Source organism: Stegostoma tigrinum, chromosome 16, assembly GCF_030684315.1.
Source record: "Stegostoma tigrinum isolate sSteTig4 chromosome 16, sSteTig4.hap1, whole genome shotgun sequence".
Classification (NCBI taxonomy): domain Eukaryota; kingdom Metazoa; phylum Chordata; class Chondrichthyes; order Orectolobiformes; family Stegostomatidae; genus Stegostoma; species Stegostoma tigrinum.
In genome coordinates, this window is record NC_081369.1 from 15,363,715 (window position 1) to 15,385,799 (window position 22,085).

General features: G+C 41.1%; 1 long non-coding RNA gene across 1 annotated transcript; it reads left to right on the forward strand.

The window, feature by feature from the left end:
- The first annotated feature begins 1,421 nt into the window (after positions 1-1,421).
- On the forward strand, positions 1,422-21,467 carry LOC132210619 (uncharacterized). Its single transcript, XR_009446755.1, has 3 exons — positions 1,422-2,238; positions 4,617-4,713; positions 21,361-21,467. It is a non-coding gene; the product is annotated as an uncharacterized LOC132210619 (long non-coding RNA).
- The last annotated feature ends 618 nt before the right edge of the window (positions 21,468-22,085 follow it).

Consider the following 22,085-nt stretch of genomic DNA (forward strand, 5'->3'; position numbering starts at 1 on the left):
TTTTTCCTGACAGTTGGCAATGTTTTCATGGTCATCATCAGATTCTTAATTCCAGACTTCTCTTGAATTCAAATTCCACCATCTGTTGTGGCAGGATTCAAACCCGGGTCCTCAAAACATTACCTGGGTCTCTGAATTAACAGTCCAATGACAATATGTTTAGGCCATCGTCTCCTCTTTGAGCAAGAGGTTTACCTTTCAGATTCAGTACCTCGGTGGGACTGATGATTCCAGACCATGATGAGCCGGTTGCTTCTCATTTAAGTTGGAACATTTCACATTCTGGCTTAGCATCTTCGAACTTCTGTGTAGGGAGTACTGCTCCCAACAGCATCTTGGCAATGCATACCTGTCTCCCTTGCTTATATGTCATATCCAAATAATTCTGTGCAAAATGAAGTAAATTCTTTGCAGATGCTTTGGAGCAGATAGAAGCAGTTTGAGGAAAATGCTTTGAAGTGGCTTGTGATCAGACTTCACTGTAGTTTTGTCTCTCATAAACAGGTATTGGTTAACACTCTCAGCAAGGACAATAGCTAGGATCTCCCTGTCAAGCTGAGCACAGCACTTTTCATTTTGCATTAACAACCTGGATGCAAATGCAGATTGTTATCCCTGCAATATAATGGTTGCTCAAAGTACTGCCTCACTGGTATCACACTGCAAGGTTACTTCAGTGTTGTTGACATTGTAATATTGTTACACTACCGCTGGTCTTTGCTGCTTTTGTTTGAGTGACAGTTCTACCCAGTTGTGTTTTGCAGTACTATGACACATCCTTAAGACGGAGCCTGCATAGAATTTGCAGTTTGGCAACAAATTAGACAAGAACTTTAGTTAATGGTTCATGAATCTAACACATTCTTACACTGATTACACATTTGTCGGTGGCTATACCTCTTCTGTAGCTCTCACTGTGCCAGGTCCATTTGCTGTCAGTCTTTGATGCGACAAGTTGTGGCACAATTTTGTCAATGTTTGGCATGTGGATGCTGAGATTTGTCCAAAGCTTTATTGAGATTGTTCGGATCTGTACATGCTTTCAGGTGTTTTATTTTCTCTGCGACCATGCTGCTAGGATTTATCACTTTTTCTTAATCATTTCCCTTCTTTTCCAGTTCTTCTTTCCTGCCTTCGAAGTTGCAGATAGCTAGAAAGCTCTGCAGCAGATGCTGAACTGATCCCTCACCCTCATTGACTTGGACATTAACCAGGTATTTCAGTGGCCTGGCACACCTGTAAAACTTTCAGAGCCTGTATTCAACGTGAGTTTGAGATGTACCATGATGATGTGGTGAGGCTGCTGAGTGTCCAATGCCAACCTTTGTGGAGCAGGGTAAGGAGCGGAAGATGGGTACTACACTTGAAGAGTTCTTGGAAACACGGGAATGCTGGTGAAAGAGGAGGAGTAAGTCGTGAGCTGGAGTTATCAGGTAACCACTGTGACATCCACATCAGGAATTATCTAGTTTCTCTCTGCTATTCAAGAGAATAGAATGGTAAATTATTCTCGTGTACTTTTAAAAAAAAAACGGATAATTTCATAAGTCACCATACCGTGACACCTGTACTAATGATGGAAGTTATAGAAAAGAATAGAAAAGTAAAAATTGAGACAGAGTTCATCTCATATCAACTTCAATTCAGCGAAAGTTGATTAAGACAACGAACGCTGGAAAACCTGGAAGCTGCCTCGGAAGAAGACCTCCATACTGATGAGACCTCCACATTCGGGATAAGACAGCCAAACCTGGAGACCGCCATGCCAAGCCGACACTGCCCCTTCAGGAATAGGCTGCCACAATGGGAAACTGTTGCTTCAAGCTGGAATACAAGACCTTCACACTGGATTGAGACCTCAATGCCGCGCATTCGGACAAGACCTCCCACGGCAGGACTGGACATGATCACTGTGCCAGGCCACTGAAATACCTGGAAGCTGCGGCCAAAGGAAATCTCCATACCGAGACCGCCAAACCTGAGACTGCCATGCCACTGCAACAGGGCCGTGACCGCAGTGCTGGGCCGGAAGACACCTCTTCACTAGGCTGGGAGAAGATGCCTTCTCCCAAACAAGTTAAAAAATGTAACATAATAAATGGAGATGTTAAGAAGAAGAAAAGGGTAAAACATGGACAGAGTAGAGGAGCCCACAAGCTGCACTGCTACATCATCGCTATCTTGCTTCAACAACAGCAAACTCTGTACAAATGAGACGAGAATGACAACAATGAGATGGTAATGCATGTGAATGCTTTCTTTTGCTGCTCGCTGGTGAAATTCCTGTCTCGCCATAAAAGCTTGGGTAGAAAACCAGCAAGTCCTAGTGGTTAAATAAAATAAATCTTCGGCACTCACTTTACAATCAATAAGTAACTATTTACTTCTCTAACTCTAACAGCGAACAAACTAGTTAAACTATTAACAAACCAATAAATCCCTTCAAACTACTAGCTATTCCCAAATAACAAGATTCTCATGATATCCTGTTCCAACAAATATAAGTCCTACTTATATAAAGTAAAGTAAAATAAAATGAAATAGAGTTTAGCGTCTCAAAATTACAGCCAGATTAAGTATCTTGTCTTGTCTCTTGAATATTCTGTCAGGAGCGTCTTCTCTGTCGATTCTTCTGTCAGGCAGATTAACTAGTTGTGCTGTTGGTACCTTTAATATTTAGTTAGTGTTTTCTCTAAGACATTGAGAAGATTGGGAGCCTGCAATTCTCTCTCTCGAGAGCTGTTAACTCTGGCTGATGGCAGTTAGTTCTCCTGATTTTTTTTTCTTTTTTCCAACTGCCCCCTTCTGTTCTACCCCTGAGGACATATCAATTTCTTACAATTCCATTGGTCCAATGTTGTCAAAACCACCAGACTTAAGTTTAATTGGTTTTTGGTGTCTAAGTGCCTGGTTCAAATTGATTGGCTAAATTCAAAACTTATGTTGGTGACAAAACTAAGATAATAAGGTGTAGAGCTGGATGAACACAGCAGGCCAAGCAGCATCAGAGGAACAGGAAGGCTGACGTTTTGGGCCTAGACACTTCTTCAGCTAGGCCCGAAACGTCAGCCTTCCTGCTCCTGAGATGCTGCTTGGCCTGCTGTGTTCATCCAGCTGTACACCTTGTTATCTTGGATTCTCCAGCATCTGCAATTCCTATTATCTCTGACACAATTTTAACCCCTTGGTAACAAAACTATTGCTTGGCCTGCTATTTCCAGACTCGGGCAACTGTCTGTGCAGAGTTTGCACATTCGCCCCATGTATGCGTGGGTTTCCTCCGGGTGCCCCAGTTTTCTCCCACAGTCCAAAGTTGTGCAGGCTAGGTGGATTGGCCATGCTATATTGCCCGTAGTGTTCAGGGGTGTGTAGATTAGGTAGGTTTGGGGAATGGGTCTGGATGGGATGCTCTGAGGGTCAGTGTGGACTTGTTGGGCCAAAGGCCTTGTTTCCACACTATAAAGATTCTATGGACTATGAACTGTACAGCCTTTTGATACAAATGTTTCAAGTCAGGTGCTGTCTGTGTACTTGCAAACTTGTAACCTGTTCACAGACGTTTTGTTTAAAATCTCTAAGCATAGAAAAAGCATATCATCTTCTAAAGCGACCATGCAATGCCTTACCCCCGAGCATTTTACAAACTCCAAATTCTAACTTCTTCCCAATCCACAAGCATTCTACCCAACTTCGCAACACTTGCATCAGTGGTAACTGTCACGTGACTACAGTTTGTTAGTCAATGCACAAAGTACAATTGCACTTCTCCCAACTCAACAGCCCAGAAACCACTCAATCCCCGGGATAAGGGTCAGTTCTCTCCAGAGGTGAAGTAGTTGTGGATCTCAGAAGTTCAATTTTTATTCATTTTTGAGCACCAATCAACTGCTTAACATCATGTATATTGAAATTTTTTTTTGCTTTACTGATGCATCCCCACGTTGATTCAAATGGACTTTTACTAAATCTGAGAACAGATTGATGTTTTAAATCTTTGAATGAAGAAATTCCTTACTCATCTTTCCGGTCAGTCATTGGATTTGCTATAGTGAGTTGAGACTATTGAAATAAAACGGATTGAACTGGTTTTCTACAAGATGGAGGAGAAATCTCTCCAATAGTCAAACCATTAATGAGTATAACGTGTTTTGGCCTCCAGCAGGGCACGTAACCTAATGCAGAAATATTTATATCCCTTATAACATGAGAAACTAGGATACAGATATCATGGTATTAAAGAATCCAACATATTTATCGCGACTGGTGGTAAGATGGAACTGAGTTCCCTCAGTTTACTGTAGAATGGGATGTGTTTTGCAATATTTAGCTTAGAAGTATTGAGGCTGCCAAACACAGAAATTAGGAGCAGAAGTAGGCTATTTGGCCCTTTGATCAGGGATAGATCCTTGGCGCAACGCCAGAAGTAAGAGGAATATATAAGAACTGAAACATTTGTGTTGAAAGGAGCCAGTTTAACACAGTCTGAGCCAACAGGTCACTGGGGAAAGGCATTGGAGGAGGATACTCTGTTCAACTCTGTTGAAGGTCACAGACAGGTTGAAGAAATGAGGAGTTACCACTGCCACAGTCACACAGGATGTTATTTGTGATTTCAGGAAGACCTGTGGAGACTGACAGAAGCCTGATTTGAGGGGTTCAGTACAGAAAAGATGAGTGCAGATTCGGTGCATGACAAGACCTTCCAGAACTCGGGTGAGAGTTTTGAGAGATGTCCCAATAATAATTATGTGGTGTCTTCATGACTGTTAGGTGGACTTTGTTCAGATCTTTTTGCTATTAATTCACCAGAGATGTGAGCTGGAAATCGTAAATCAGTCTGCTCTCTTAGAGTCACAGAATTGTTCAGCACGGAAACAGGCCCTTCAGTCCAAATCGTCCATGTCAACCAGATATCCTAAATTAGTCTGGCCTCATTTGCCAGCATTTGGCCCATGTCCCTCCAAAAGCTTTCTGTTCACATACCCATCCAGATGCCTTTTAAATGTTGTAAATGTACCAGCCCCCCTCACCCCCTCAGAGCTCATTCCACACATGCACCACCCTCTGCATGAAAATGTTGTCCCTTGGGCCCCTTTTATATATTTCCCCTCTTACATTAAACCTGTGCCTCCAGTTTTGGGCTCCCTTACTCTGAGGGGGCAAAGACTTTGGCTGTTTACCCTATCTGTGCCCCTCTATCAACCTCTATAAGGTCACACCTCAACCTCCAATTCTCCAAGGAAAATAACCCCAGCCTATTCAGCTTCTGCCCACAGCTCAAACGCTCCAACTCTGGCAACATCCTTGTAAATATTTTCTGAACACTTTCAAGTTTCACATCATCTTTCCTATAGTAGGGAGATCAGAATTGAACGTAGTGTTCCAGAAATAGCCTGTACAGCTACAACATAATTCCCAACTCCTTTATGCAATGCACTGACCAATAAAGACAAGCATACCAAACACCACCTTCACAATCCTGTCTACCTGTAATTCCACTTTCAAGGATCTATGAACCTGCATAGCAAGGTCTCTTTGTTCAGCAACACTCCCCAGGACCCTACCATTAAGTATATAAGTCCTGCCCTGATTTACCTTGCCAGAATGCAACATCTCTCATTTATCTAACTTAAACTTCTTCTGCCACTCCTTGGCCATCAGCCCAGCTGACCAAGGTCTCATTGTCAAGGGCCCTCTTGATTGTGTAATTTTAGCTATAATTAATGTAGAACCCCATTTAAGTCTTTGGAAGAAAAATGTACTGATAGTTTTTAAATATCTTTACCCAGACGTTAAAAATGAATAATATTGCTGATCTTTCTGAATACTGGAGGATGAAGATAGATGTGTTCCTGTGTATCGGGCTAGAAACAACAAACTGTTGGATAAATATATCTTGTCATATTTTCTTGAAGTGTTGAGTTGTGTTGTGCATTGTTTGAAGATCAAGTAAAAGGTGATTACAGAAGCAAAGAATATTTCATAAACAGTTTAAAATCTACTGGAATGGGAATAAAAATGCCAACAGCAGTAAGATCAAAGAGAACTTCTTCAGATACATGTGGGAATGAAAATTAACAAGACGGGTGGCATTCCTTGTATTAGCATTGTGCCATTTCAAGAGTGGTTGACCTATATTTCAGGAATAAATTTTTTTGGTGAGGTTATTTTAGGAAGGACACCATGATCATGTAAGTTTGTCGTAACATTCACTAAGATGATTCCAGAGAGATTTCAGAAAACAATTTGTTGGGATATAATCACAGAATCATACAGCACAGAAGAGGCCCTTTGGCCCATCATAGCCTTGATGTTAGGACATTTCAGGTACTCATCCAAGGACTTTTTAAAAGATTGCGACATTTCCTGCCTCAACTCCTAACCTGGTCAGTGTATTTCAGACCCCAGCACCCAATGGGTGCAAAAAACCTCACCTTAAAATTATGCCCCTTGTTACTGACTCTTCAACCAAGGGAAACAGTTGCTTCCTATCCACACTATCCAATGCAGGAGTAACAGACATGAAATGAGATAATAGAATTATCCTTGGGAGGACCAGGTGACATTGAACATTTGGTCCAAAAATCTCTATCTTTAGAATTTTCCTCATGTCACTTCTGCATCTGTGAATTATGCAACTGTGTTACATTTAAAATGGCAATTCTACTGGAATTTTAGGATAATTGAGAGAGTCAGTGGCTCACTAAGCAGACCCACAGCAATGTGGTTGACTTTTAGCGGCCCTCTGGGTGATTAGGGATGGACAATACATGCTGGCCTAGCCAATGACACCCTCCAACCAATGACATGAATGATAAAAGTTATATTAATTGTGCTGTGTGATGGCACCTTCCATCACTTTGCTGATACCAAGAGTAGACAGGGGGGTGTTATTAACCAGCATGGATATTTGTGGACAGGATATGCCTGGACAGTTTTTCATGTTGCCAGATACATGATGCTGGTGTTGTAGTTGCACTAGAATGACACAGGTAGTTAGGGCAGAATCCCCTCTAAGCTGTCAGGCCACATACCCACTATGAAGTTACACACACAGTGACTGGCATGCTGGTCCCATACATGTCTGGCTTCAGAAGTCACTCCATTGAATGCACCTCAGATGCCTGCAACCAGAAAAATAAATGTGTGTGTGTTTTTGGTTAAGGATATTCTGCTGTGCAAAAAGTACATAGGATCATTGTGTTTGCTGTATCTAGTTCCTTCAGCCAATTCTTGGAATCATATATGGAGTGAATCAAATTGGCTGGCGTGGTGTAGGGGACTGCAGGGATGAGAGGCCAAGATAGATCTTTATCTGGGCACTTCTGGCTAAAGATGCTTGAAAATGCTTCAACCTTTTGTTTTTGCAGTGACATGCTGTGTTACCTTTACCTTTAAAAATGGGATGTTTGTAGAGACTCCTCTGGTTAGCTGTTCAATTGTCCACTGCTATTTCTCTAGGATGACACCGGCTGCTGGCTGGTGATTAGCGATGAGGTCCCACTGAAATGTACACAGACAGTATAAAGGCACTGACACAATTGAAGTGTTATCTTGCCTTTTAGATAAGAAAATGGCCATAGATCCCAAAAGTGGTTATTTGCTCTGAATAAGAGGAACAAAGGCATTGGCACAAAATGAAACCAAGAACTGCAGATGCAGGAAGTCTGAAACATGAACAGAAATTGCTGGAGAAACTCAGCAGATCTGGCAGCATTTGCAGAGAGGAAGCGGAGGTGACATTTCAAGTCCATTGACCCTTTGTCAGACATTGACACCTTTACATAGACTGGGCCCAGCTGCTTTGATCCATGTTAGTGGCTCCTGAATGACAGAACTATGATGTAAACCCACACTGCAAGTCGTAGAGGGAAGGAAATTTCCAGGTAACAGGGTTTGTCAATTTGATGTGTCTTGTTGGTGATAAGTCCAAACTGCTGTGAAGGAGAAACTGGTGGAACTGGGCAGACAAAGGCCTGCTATTAGTCCGGGTAATATTCTGGGAACCTGGGCTCAAATCCTGCCATTGCAGATGGCCAAATTTGAATTCAACATTTTTTTAAAAATCAGGAATTAAGAGTTTGATGATGACCATGACATCCTTGTTGGAAAAACCCACCTGGTTCACTAATGTCCTTTTAGGGAAGGAAACTGCCATCCTTACCTGGTCTGGCCTGCACGTGACTCCAGACCCACAGCAATGTGGTTGACTCTCAACTGCCCTCTGGGCAATTGGGGATGGGCAATGCATCCTGGCCTCGCCAGCGATGTCCTCATCTCATGAATAAATTTAAAAATCTGGCGAATGGTGTGACTTGTGTACATCATAATGGAGAACCAGTGCAATCAATGTATGACTTTTGTTTTTAAAATTGGTTTTACCATCTATTCATACATGTTGAACTCATTTCTTGTTCTGTGGCACTTCTGAGAAAAATTACAACATTTTGACAGGCTTTACAAAGGCGAACTCAATTTGGGATGAATTTATTCCTGGTGTTGGAGCAGCGTTTCCCAGAATATCAACTCAATCTTGAGTACGTGGGGCCGAAGATCTGATCAAAAGTATCGCTGCTTGGCCTGCCGTGTTCATCCATCTTCACGCTTTGTTATCTTGTTATTCTGTTTCAGGCATTGGTTTCTCATTGGTAACTATAAAGCCCACTGCAGATTGGCAAATCTAGAGAATATTGCTGCCATGTCTCTTTGGAAACTGCATTCATCTCAGCCTGCTTCACCCTATCTCACTGTTTAGATCTTGATATAAGAGCTTAGGCAGGAGTTGCACTTCTTGTGTGTGTTAACAGTGGTCAAAAATAAAGTCCTTGAGCACAATGAAAATGGCGCGTTGATTTGGGCTGGGGTCTTACTACGTCTGCTAAGAATTCCGTTTACCAGGAGTGGCTTTATTATGTTGAGCTATCAGATGACCCCTGGCTTCACCCCTGAGTTACTGAATTGTTTTCAAATTGCCCATGAACTGTTTCATGGTGACAGATAAATGGTAGTACAACTTTGGCCCAGGTTAAGCCTAACAGGTGGAGCAGCATACGTTGTGCCCAATTACTGTGTAGCAAGTCTTTCCTCATAATGAAGTAAGCTTCAGTGTTTAAGCAAAGAAAATATTTGATAATTTATTCGCAGAACCAAAATCTTTGAAACGCATTCCTTTGTAATGCAGGATGTTCTCTGCTGTAATGCCCTCATTCCCCAAACCATCTTTGAGTATCTACAGGATCAACATCACCACCTAGTGGGAGATTTGTCAATTGCTTCTCTTTAAAAATTGAACACAGAAAAGGATTTCCTGAAATTAGAGACAACCAAGTTAAGTCTGGAAACACTACTTCAGACAATGGGTAGAAGAAATCTGGAACTATCCCAAATGAATGGCTGTTAATTCTGGGTCAATTGCAGCTCCCAAAACTGAGAATGAAAGACATCTGTTTGCTAAGAGTTTGGTAAATTGGGTTGAAGTGTCGGTCAAACTTGATCGAACCCTGCCAGGATAAACTCACAGGTCTGAACAGGCTGTGATCTAACAAGCTTCAACCTTCCTTAGTCTTAAATGATTTTCAATTTGCAACTATTGCATTCTTTTCTACAAAATGTTACTGTTAACCTCTTTACTACCTGTACTCTTGATGAGTATGTTCTTTGTGCCTAAACCACATTTAGTATCTGATGGCATAGGTTCAGGAATTTCAACCAGCTTTAGATCATACCTACGTAGAGCATTAGAACAGAGTGAACCTTCAAACTCTTCAAGTGGTTCTGCTCTTCAGTTAGGTCCAGAATGAAATATTTTGTAACCAACCAATTAGATACAAAATTCCAGAGAACAGCTGAAAACTCACCAGTTGATGAATAAAATTTCTGAGGAATCCAGTGTAGTGGAAAAAAATCAAATTAGAAGGAAAAGATCTTAAAGTCAGAAGGTTTGCAAATGTCAGAACAATAATATTTGGAAATTTTGCATTGTCAAAAGAAAAACAAAATCACTGAATCCAAAAGATCAAACTGAAAAACCAATGGTAGTTTCTGATTCTTGAATGGTCAGTTATTTGGTGCATCAGGAGAGTGAATATTTTTTTTTAAAGAAGAAATTGACATCTTTTCCTTTAATTAGCTCTGACTCCTCCTTTACTAATAAGTGCTGCTGGGATGCATGTGATTTTGGAGTCTGATATTATTATGAACTTTACATTGTTAACAATTGTACTTCAGCACAGCTATCTGATTCATTCCTATGAGGTGTGTTAATCCAACTGTTTTTCCTTCGTCACATCTGACTAATCGTTTTCTCAAGGGAACTTGGTCCACTTGGGATCTTTTGTATTTTCACATCTAGACAATTACAGATGGATTTGTTATTCAAAACACCACAAGCATAGTGTTCTGAAAGACAAGTACAGTTAGTTTAAAAACAGGCTTGCATTTACTTTAAGAGATAACACAGCGTGGAGCTGGAGGAACACAGGAGACTAAGCAGCATCAGAGGAGCAGGAAAGCTGATGTTTCGGGTCAGGACCCTTCTTCATAAATGGGCATTTATATTGTAGCCTTCATGATGATAGGATGTGCTAAAGTTCTTTGCAGCCAATTAACTACTTTCAGTGTGTATTTGCTGTTATAACGTAACAAACTTGACAGCCAATTTATAGACAGTAAGTTCCCCCAATTGGTAATGTAATGATTCCGTTTTGATCATGAAGATTGAGAGATAAGTATTTTGCTGGACACTGGGGATAATATAGATAGAAGTATAGAAAGTAGGAGTAGAAGTAAGCCATTCAGCCCTTTGCACCTGCTCTGCCATTCATTATGATAATGGATGATCATCCAACTCAATTCCCAGTCCCCACTTTTTCCCCATATCCTTTGATTCCTTTAGTTACAAGTGCTATGTCCGACTCCTTCTTGAAATATTTCAGTGTTTTGTCCCTGATTTTCTGCAGTCGTGAATTCCACAGCCTCAGGACTTTCTTGGTGAGGACATTTTTCCTCATGTCAGTTCAAATTGATTTACCCTGCCTGCTTAGACCGTAACCCCATGCTTTTCTCTGAAATAACATCATGAAATCTTTCACATCCACCTGAGAGAGCAGACAGTTTAATATCTCATCTAAGAGGTAGCACCTTTAGCAATACAGTTTTCCCATGTAATGCATGGCTGTGTCAGCTTAGATTTGGGGTTCAGTTCTCTGGACTGGACCTGAATCCACAACCTTAGTTCAAATACATGGCAGTGCCACCCACTGAATGAATGCAACATTAAATAAATGGACTAATTTAGCTTCTCCTTGTGTCGGCTTTTTAAGTTTGGTCTGTTCAACTATTGCCATCAAATGTTTTTGAAACTTTCTGTCAGCAACATAATTTCACAAAGAAATGTGTTTCTTTGTTTTTTGGTAGTAATCAGTTCATTGACACATCTTCACATTCTGCATCTGACACTGTATGCAAAGACCTGTCAACTTTTTGTGTGAAGATAATGTAACAGATATTCTTCCTTTTGTTATAACCCAAACTTCCCCGCATTTGACCAAATTCAGACACAGAAGTGGTAATTTATTTTGGAACATTTTGGTTGAATTAACTCCCTACTAATTGACAATCCCATCTAATAAAACTTACAACTATCTGTTCAATGTCTAGTCCTCCCCAACTCAGTCAGTATTCACCACAAATTAAAATAGAAAATGTTTGAAGTACTCAGCAGTTAAGATCTCTGGAGATGGAAAAGCAGAGTTAACATTTTGGGGAGATTATCTTTTATTAGTGATTGTTGAGCTGAAACATTAGTCCTGATACTTGCCTTGTGGATACTGACTGACCTGCTGAGTCTTTCCAGCATTTTCTGCTTAATATTTTTCAATTTCTAAAATCTGGACTGTTTTATTTGTGTTTTATCAGTGGCAATTCTGCTAGCTGTTACATTCAGCTGTATTACCAGTCTTCCAAAGGGGAAGTATAATTCAAAATTTTATCTAAACTTCAAACCATTGTTCTATCTATTGTTCTGATCCTGGTAGAGACTGATCACTTTCAAAAAGAAATTTACCTTTCCCATTGATGGCAGAAACAATCACAGAACAAGATTTCATGTTTTCAGGTACTTATTATAACAAGCAAACTAACATCAATATAGTATAAACATTACTCACATACACTAATGCACTAAACTACAGAAAAGGTACTTTCTACAATAATTAGTTAACATAACTGAAAACCCTCACACTAATCAAATTCAACTCTCAGTCACATACCGTCTGGACTTGGAATTGTATCACTGTTCCTTCACTGTCTCTCAGGCAAAATCCTTGATCACCACCACCTTCTCAAAGGCAATTAAGGATGCAGAATAAATGCTGATCATGCCAGCTATGCCAACATCCCACAAATGAATAAAGGAAACCATTCTTGGCAGAAGTAAACCCCTAAACTTTTGTTGGATTTTCCAAGAAGAGCCTTTCTCTCTAAACATCAGGATGAGTTTTACAGAGTCCTTTTACAAGTCTGTTCACTCAATCTTTTCAGTGTAATTGAACAAATTTCCAGCATGAAGGCATCTGTCTCATGATTCCTTGCCCTTAGAATTTCCCCAAGTTATGTCTCTTAACACACGGAGTCAGTTCGGACCAGCATTCCGCTTGGTAGTTAACACAAAAGCAGCTTCTACCAGTATTGGATATGACACCCCCTCTTTTTGGTTTTCCAGTCCAGGGTTCTCTGTCTTTGAGTCAGAGATCCTGTGTTGAGCCAGACCAGCTGCCCTTCTCTTGAGCCAAAACAGGCACTTGAGTTTCTCTGGATTTCCTATGATGACCAAGTCACAACTCAAGTGAGTGAAATGGAGCAGTACCATTATCTAAAGCAAGATGCCCCATTCCAAATTGCAAGGACCCTCATCCAGCTGCAGTGGGACAAATAAAGCTGTCAAGATGCCCCAGATGGTCAATTTATCCATCTTGAGTACAACATGGCTTTTTGAAGGCCCAAATGAGTCAAAGCAAAAATAATTTTGAATGAATATCTTTATCTCTTACTCGAGCCATCCCAAGCAGAGAAGGAGACTGACCTCTCCTGAATTCACTATTTCAGTCTGGTGAAGATTTAAGGGTGTTTTAAAATGTTTCACTGGGACTTAGGTCTGGTCTAAATTAGCATTTCTTGTCCTGTCACAAAAGAATTGGAGCTCTTCTGCATTTCTTCAAAATATATAAACTTCCTGATAATAAGACATTTCATTAGTTAGTTCCATTACTATGCTACAAAAACAGAAAGGTTTGGGGAAGGTCACCAGACTCAAAACGTAAACTCAAATTTCTTTTCATAGATGCTGCCAGGCCTGCCGAGCTTTTCTAGCATCTTCTGTTTTTGTGCCCGATTCACAGCATCCACAGTTCTTTCGGTTTCTATTACAATGCTTGTTCATTATCACATCTCCTGTTCACCTTGGTGCAGTGCAGGTTGCCTCTTTCATTAGAGAACGATAGCAAAGGGTAGCCAATGAGGGATTTGATAACAGAATATCTCCAGGAAGAGGAAACACTGCATTATAGCCAAAGGCAAAGGTGAGAGATTGCCTACAAAGTTACATCTTTAAGTGTTTACCTCCTGTGGGGCCTTCCCATCTGAAGCTTTTAAGATTATTGCGCACAGTTAAAGTATAGTAGCTCTAATCAAAGCAATTTGTCAGTGGATGATTTGTTCAGATTTGGAGGTTCTGACTTGTAGTGCAGAAAGTACCAATAGTCGCCATTGATTAGTTCAGAAACTGCTGGGTGAGCTTTATAGAAGTTAATTGGTTTGCTGTTTTAGTTTTAGTTCATCGATTTATTTTGGCCCTGGGAAATTCCAACAAAATGTTAACAGCAACTTTGAGTTTCTTGGGAAAAATGCAGCTGAACAGCTGAGGCCTCAGAAAACAGCTTTGGGTTCCATCTGAAATAGTTCCCATGTAATAGTGAGAAGTATCAGCTGGAACTGTCTGGCTTGGAAAAAAGTCCATCATCATCCTTTTTTTTCCTGCTGAAAAAAGACACATTTTTGACATTTTTTCCCCCTCATCAGGACGATAGGGGGAAAGGAGAAAACCAATTTTCGTACTGCATTGGAGTCATCCATGAACATATTGATCAAACCTCCTATATTCAAATCTGGATCATTAATGTACACAACAACCAGCAAAGGACCCAGCACCAAACTCAACTGTGTGCCATTGGACACTGGTTTCCAGGCACAAAAACATCCTTTGACCATCACGCTCTGCTTCCTCCAGCAAAGCCAATCATGGATCCAATCTGCCAATTTTCCCTGGATCCCATTGGCTCCTAGCTTCTTGACCAGTCTGCCATGAAAGACCTTTTCAAAAAGTCTGTGTATTTCATCAACTGGGCTACTCTCCTGTATACACGGCCATCTCCTCAAAAACTTCAATTATTAGAAATGATCTCTCCCTTACAGTGTCGTACTGACTATCCTTGATGAATCTCTGCCTGCCCAAGTGGGGATTAATTCTGTGTCTCAATTCTTTTTTGAATAGTTTATCCTCCCATATATGTTAGACTCAGTAGCTTGTAATTTCCTGGCTTATTTCTACCGCCCTACTTGAATAATGGTACCACATCAGTTGTTTTTCACTGCCTGACATTTCTCCTTAATATTATACCTTCTGTGATCCCCACCCTGCCTCCCACAACAGCCTGGGACACATCTCATCCTGGCTTGGGGATTTATCCATTTTTTTTAATGCCTGCTAAAACCACTGATATCACATTCCACTGTGCCAATTTATTCAGGTGATATCTAGACCTACATCATCCTTCTCTTATTTTAAGCCAGGCAGAATGGATCTGATTTGTCAGGGCATTGCTTTCTGTCACTTATTTGTATTGAACTGAACTAGGTTAGTATTTTTAAGGGGAGGGGGAAGAGATTTTTAAAAAAGACGTGGGGCCATTTTTTTCACACAGATGGTAGTTTCTGTGTGGAATGGTCTTCCTAAGGAAGTGGTGGATACAGGCACATTTACAATGTTTAAAAGACACTTAGATAAGTAAATGAATAGGCAAGGTTTAGAGGGATATGGGACCAATTTAATTTGGAATTATGTTTGGCATGGACTGGTTGGACTAAAAGATCTGTTTCCATGCTGTATAACTCTCTGCCTGCAAAAAAAGTATTACTGTATTTAGCTTCCAATATAAACAACTGCATTACACTGGAATTATCAATTGATAATCTCAAATTAGTAGGCAGTGTAATTCTTCACACACTCGGGATTATCCAGCAAATGCTGTCCAATAGCAGAATTGCATCCAATTCTAGATGCTGCATTGCCAAGTTCTCCAGACAGTTTGTACAGTCTGTACCCTGATTGTTGTGACAACTGTGCAGACATACTAATTGACACCATCCACCAGTCTGTTGGACCTTCAACCTGTCACCTGGCATCACAACAATACTGAAATTCACATACCACACTACTATTTTGTGTGATAGATAGAACTTCTTTTTGCCTTGATGGCAACATTTCGTTAGTGATGAATACCACTCATTGTAGCAACGTGAAACAGCTAGCTCTATCTGTTGTTCAGGCTTGTTCCTGAGAAGTACCCAGTCTTCCTCTGATTATCCTGGAAAGGTAAGATATTGCAAAGATTTGTAATGGGCTATTCTACATATAAGGACACACAAGAACAGTTCCTGGATCGGATTCTGCTTTTCAGAAGTAAAAGGTTCTGTGATAAAATTTGCATTGCCTCCGATCTGCCTAGAGACTCTGATATGTATTTCCAGCCAGGTTTCCTCAGCTAGGACCCAAATGCCTCATTTCTTTCTCAACCAGCTATTTTTTTTGTTTGTTTTACACTCTGTTCCAAGCACCTTTGGGAAGGATGTTGTCTTTGCTTGTAATTCCATTCCTGTTGAAGTGTTTTAGGCAAACAGTAGGTAAAGCAACCAACCTTAAAGGAACCAGAGTGAGCTGCCACCAGTAGGGTAAACTTTCCTACCTTAGTGTGCCTGATGGCTGCATGTTTAAAGCACAGAACATTAAGACCTATTCCCTATCCCTCCCCAATCAGTTTCTGGGATCACCATGGATGCCTACAGCTGACTGGTAGAACCCTGAGGCTGGAGATCAACTTATTATGGGCCTACAGAGAGAGGTGACGTGCACAGTCCACACACTCCCACCCTTGATCATAATCCAATTTTTAGGCCTTGCTATAAAAGTTTGAAAACACTAAAAGTCACTGAATCAGCATCGCTTAGCTCCTGCCATTCTGATTTTGTTCAGGTGCCAGTTTTGTTGCTGGCAATGTTAATGGTTGGCTATTCCATGCGGGGCTGGGTTCACTGTTATTGTTTTCATTCTGGCTGATGATTCTCCACGTTGTTTCCTCTTGTCCTGTCTTGTTGTAAATGTAGTTTGTTGACCAGCCATTACCTACACTGCTTCTCCTTATACTATTTACAGGACACAATCTCCCCTGTTGCCAATCTTTGAAAATAAGTTTCAACCTTTCTCATGATGCAACGGAATCTGATAGCTAACTGCGGTTATGTGCTCACTAGGATTAAGCTACCCTTTGATTGCATTCTGACAACAACTCTTTTAGCTTCCAGAGTCTTGAACACAAAGTACAGGACATAGGGACTACAGCCATCTTAGGCTTGTGTACTTCTGGATGAGATACTGAACCTGACATTTGAACAGAACATAAGAGATCTCACTACACTTTGCAGAGAAGAGGAGTGTCTCCACACTGATGCCCCGAACAACATCTATCAACCAGTCCACCGAAACCAATTACTTGGACATTTACTTGTCATTTGTGCAATGTTGCTGTAAGCGAATTGCCAAATATTCCTACATGTATCTGCACTTCAATAGTTCATTGGGTGGTATTATCCCACATGGATTATCAGGCTGCAAAATGAGATTTCATCTGAAAAGATACTTGCTTCCCTTCCCTTCATTAGTCAGTCTGCCGATTTCAAACAAACCAGAGTCATCTATATAACACGTTTGAAAGCCTTCCATCCATGTACTGTTTCTGTTAGGTACCTTTACTTTGTGAGGCATAATTTTGTTGTCTGTTTCCAGTAATACTCCAGTTTCCTCAATTATTTCAATACTGTCCGTCTAGTTAAAATATAGAATCCCTATGGTGTGGAAGCAGCCCATCCAGCCCACACTGACACTGCAAAGAGTATCCCACCTAGAAACCCCCTCCCCCAACACTATCGGAGTATCCCTGCATTTCCCATGTCTAATCCAACTAGCCTGTACATCACTGGACAACACCAGCAATTTAGCATGGCCAATCCACCAAACCTGCACATCTTTGGATTGTGGGAGGACACCACAGCACCTGGAGGAAACCCATACAGACATGGGAAAATGTGCAAGCTCCACACAGACAATCGCCCAAGAGTGGGATCAAACCCAGGTCCCTGGCACTATGAGGCACCTGTGCTAACTACTGACGCACCATGCCATACCTTGAGCTGAATCCCCCAGTAGGTCGCACTGTGACATCAGTCTTTACTTAGATACTTACCAGTAGCAGAAGTCTACATGATATGTTCCATCCAGCCCCATTGCAGCATTATAAAGTCACTTTGCAATTTCTTTGATGACAGACTCTGTATTTTCAAAGAGCTCCCCTTTCAATTTCATTCAAAAACATCATGGTGTTATTTTCACCTGAGGAGTTCTGAAGGAGAGTCATTAGACCCAAAATGTTAACCCTGCTTTCTCTCCACAGATGCTGCCAGATTTGTTGCGTTTTTACAGCAATTTTTGTTTTTGTTTCTGATGTCCAGCATCCACAGTTCTGTGGGGTTTTTTTTGCATTATATTGTTTTTCCTGTTTCCTCAATTTTGCATGTTTGTCAAGCACTAATTCCTGTTAACCTTACATCTGGGATAACAAAGTGTGAAGCTGGATGAACACAGCAGGCCAAGCAGCATCTCAGGAGCACAAAAGCTGATGTTTCGGGCCTAGATCCTTCATCAGAGAGGGGGATGGGGAGAGAGTTCTGGAATAAATAGGGAGAGGGGGGGAGGCGGACTGAAGATGGAGAGAAAAGAAGATAGGTGGAGAGGAGAGTATAGGTGGGGAGGTGGGGAGGGGATAGGTCAGTCCAGGGAAGACGGACCGGTCAAGGAGGCGGGATGAGGTAGTACGTAGGAAATGGAGATGCGGCTTGAGGTGGGAGGAAGGGATGGGTGAGAGGAAGAAGAGGTTAGGGAAGTGGAGACAGGCTGGGCTGGTTGTGTGATGCGGCGGGGGGAGGGGAGATTTTGAAGCTTGTGAAATCCACATCGATACCATTGGGCTGCAGGGTTCCCCAGTGGAATATGAGTTGCTGTTCTTGCAACCTTCGCATGGCATCATTGTGGCACTGCAGGAGGCCCATGATGGACATGTCGTCTAAGGAATGGGAGGGGGAGTTGAAATGGTTCGCGACTGAGACGTGCAGTTGTTTATTGCGAACCGAGCGGAGGTGTTCTGCAAAGTGGTCCCCAAGCCTCTGCTTGGTTTCCCCAATGTAGAGGGACCAACCTTACATCTGGTCTTTGTTCCATACTGTTTCCTTATTTTGTTTGTTCTCCCTTGATGCATTGTGGCTTGTGGTCCTCTCTATGCTTTATACTATTGATAGTCTTTAAGAAATCTGAGATATGTACTTTTTCTCATTTTCATTATTCTCTCTCTGTTTCAAAAGGTCTCATTTTCACTCTTCTGCTTTCCCTGCCTCTGTTGTCTGTGAATGCTCGTTCTACATTGTACTGTTTTTGGGAATATTGTCTCCACCATCTGTTATATTTATTCAGTTCTCTGTCCCATCGTCTCTTGCTGTCGTTTTGCAATACCTGGTTGCCTCTGTTTTCCCATACATGAACTTGAAGAACAGACACACATTTAAATAGTTTCTGATGTTTCCAAATTAGCTGGCACATTTAAACTCTGGTAAACACAGTCCATTTGGTGCCATTACTAGCATCTTGCACGAGACATCGATTTGTTGTGGTCGTTGTGGAGAATGACTATTTTGCAAAAGAAAGAAATTGAACTTCCATTTCTCAACTGGAAAGTTAACCTGTCAAGGTGTCATATTTTAAGGTTTCGTTGAAACAATCAGACTAAAGCACTACCAACTAGACAGTATTTTAGTCGGCAACTTAGGTTTTAAAGAATAGAATTGAACTTCCTCTTTTTATTTTTAGCACAAATGATTATAAAAAACACTTCACAGATCTACTTTACGTTGTTCCTCATGTAGTTGCTCAATTTTCCTAGTCTATAATCCAAAGTTATTCTTCGCTCTCAAATGCTTACTTCTGTTCCTTTCCCCTTCCCTTTTAATGTCCCTTAAAACCACACACCTAGTTTTCACAGTGTAAGTTTATCTTTATTCATCTAATACAGGATAGGTGGACCTTCCAACCTCGTTTTAAATCTTCACAAATTTTATATTTCACCTGCACCACCTTGCGTTGTAAACCATGGAGACAGTTTTTCCCCTCTCTCTCCATCTCCAACCCATTTCTGCCCACCCATCCCCTCATCCATTCCAATAGATCGCAGAAGACTGACTTATCTGAGAGTTTCAGACATCTTAGAAACTCTTTGCCTCTCAATAGATTTGTGTAGGTATAGATGATTAACTATCCCTGAAACTCAGGGGTGACCTTGGCTGTTGTTGGTGCAAATTGACTTTTTAAGTTATAAACACTGACAACTTGACATTCTCAATGTGCTGGGGCATTGGAGACGGCTCTCAACCTTACTGTAATATTGTAAATAAATGCTGCTGTCATCGTCTGTGCATGTGAACACATTACAACGTCTTTCCAGCAAATAACACGGGCCACCCTTTTATCTCTAATAGCCTGAACCACTCAAATTTGTTGTAAGGCAGACTTTGCAGTGGTCACATGGTCGTCTTCATTTTGCCCGAAATTAAAGACAATTCTTGAACCTTAACAATCCTAAGACCTCACTTTCTATTCATTGCAAGGGTCCTGCAAATCCTCCTCTCCAGGTAATTTTGTAAGCAATCTGTTCAGACATGTTATGACACCCCTCTGGAGTATGTAGGATGCAATCTTCCTTCATAGACTGAATTTAAGGGCCTATCTAATTAACAGTGGGACAGGATAAACCACTGTGGAGTCTTAACAAAAAGGAGCACTTGACTTCACTACAAGACTCCATCTGAGTGATAGCAATATGTACAAGTTATTTTGACTAGGTATGAGTAATTATGAAGAGTATTGGGATCCAAAGTTGACATGTTTTTACTGGGATCTTGTGTAACACAGCTTCTTCCTTACCTGAAGACTGTGTGACATTGTCAGATTGGGTGGAGATAAATGCAACACACCATTAACTCTCTCAGAACCATTATTTTATATGGCACTGATCACAGTGGCATGCTGATAGCAAGACTAAGGGAGCATGTGGAAAATGAATGGGAATAAATTAGAGTTCAATGTTTCAACAAGGAATGTGACAACATGAGTATTATACTTTTGATGAAATTGCATCATGTTCTAGATCTGATGGAAACTCAAATTAGACTTTTCAGAACTTTTTCACAATGTTTTATGACCTAAAAGCGGGCACTTAACAATTACATGCAAATCGCCCATTATAGCTGTGATTTTTAATCTGGGCAGGCCCCATCAAGAAGAGGTTCCATTCTGTGAACATTAAACTCATCTATAATCGCAAGTAAAGAATTATACAGGTCTGTGATCATTTCACAGAGAGCTCTCGTGGCACATAGATCTTGTAGAACTTACAGCTCCCTGAGCTTTACCATCTAGATTAATGACTTGATCCTGGCTGTTGAAGGCCATCGTGACACCGGTGAGGCAGGTCAGACCTCCACCACAGCCATCACTGAGCAGGCCATTGAGATGTAACAAATGCAGTCCTGTTGCCCTGACAGGCCTGTATTACACCACACAGAGCCTCATGGATGACCGTGTTCTCTTCTATCATGCCAGTGAGTTACACAGGTTGGATGATAGCCTGGCGGTCAGGGCAGTGGGCCTTACAGCTGTCACTTCCTTTCCAAGAATCTAAAGGATAATTAGCTGCAATATCACAAGTTACTGACTTAATACAGAGCACTTCAGTATAGTCTTAGACAATCGTTTTGGTGCTGCAGACAAGTTTCTGCGGGGTCTGCACATCTTTCGATGTCTCATAATTTGCTAACCATCTCAATGGATGCACATACAATAAGTAAAAACTGCTGGCAAGTACACATGCCATAGTCTCCTTCACAATAATGAAGATGTCTAACACAATTTTTTTTATTCATTAACAGGATGAGGACATCACTGGCTAAGCCACATTTATTACCCATCCCTAATTGCCCAGCGGGCAGTTAAGAGTCAACTACATTGCTGTGGGCCTGGAGTCACATGTAGGCCAGACCAGGTAAGGATGGCAGTTTCTTTCCCTACATGACATTAGTGAACCAGATGGGTTTTTTCAACAATCAACCATGGCTTCACGGTCATCATTAGATTCTTAATTCCAGATATTTATTGAATGCAAATTCCACCATCTGCTGTGGCAGGATTTGAACCCACTATCAACGATGCCAGTTATCATTTCAGCTCCCTCGGAACCCATCAATGATGCCAGTTAGATCTTTGACTATTCAAATCCCTAATTTGGATAATGATGCATACATGAATAAAGAGGGAATAATATAAAGTACAATAGCTATATGTGGGCTCTGAGGTAGTGGTAGCGTCTCTAACTCTGAGCCAGGAGGATGGAGTTCAAGTCTTGTCTCTCCAGAGGTATGTAATAACATCTCTGACAGGTTGATTAGGAGATATCTACAATAGCTAATTGTATTAAAGAGAATTTCACTTGTGCTTTATTAATTTTGAAGATTTCTCTTTCCAGTACTGTTTCTTGGCGTGAACCTGATATCAGCAGTTGAGGTGATGGCAGGTTGCGGTGATGGCAGGTTGCACGCTGTGATATCCTGTTATCTGTGGTGGTTTTGACCTGCATTCTCTGTCTGTCTACCTGGGT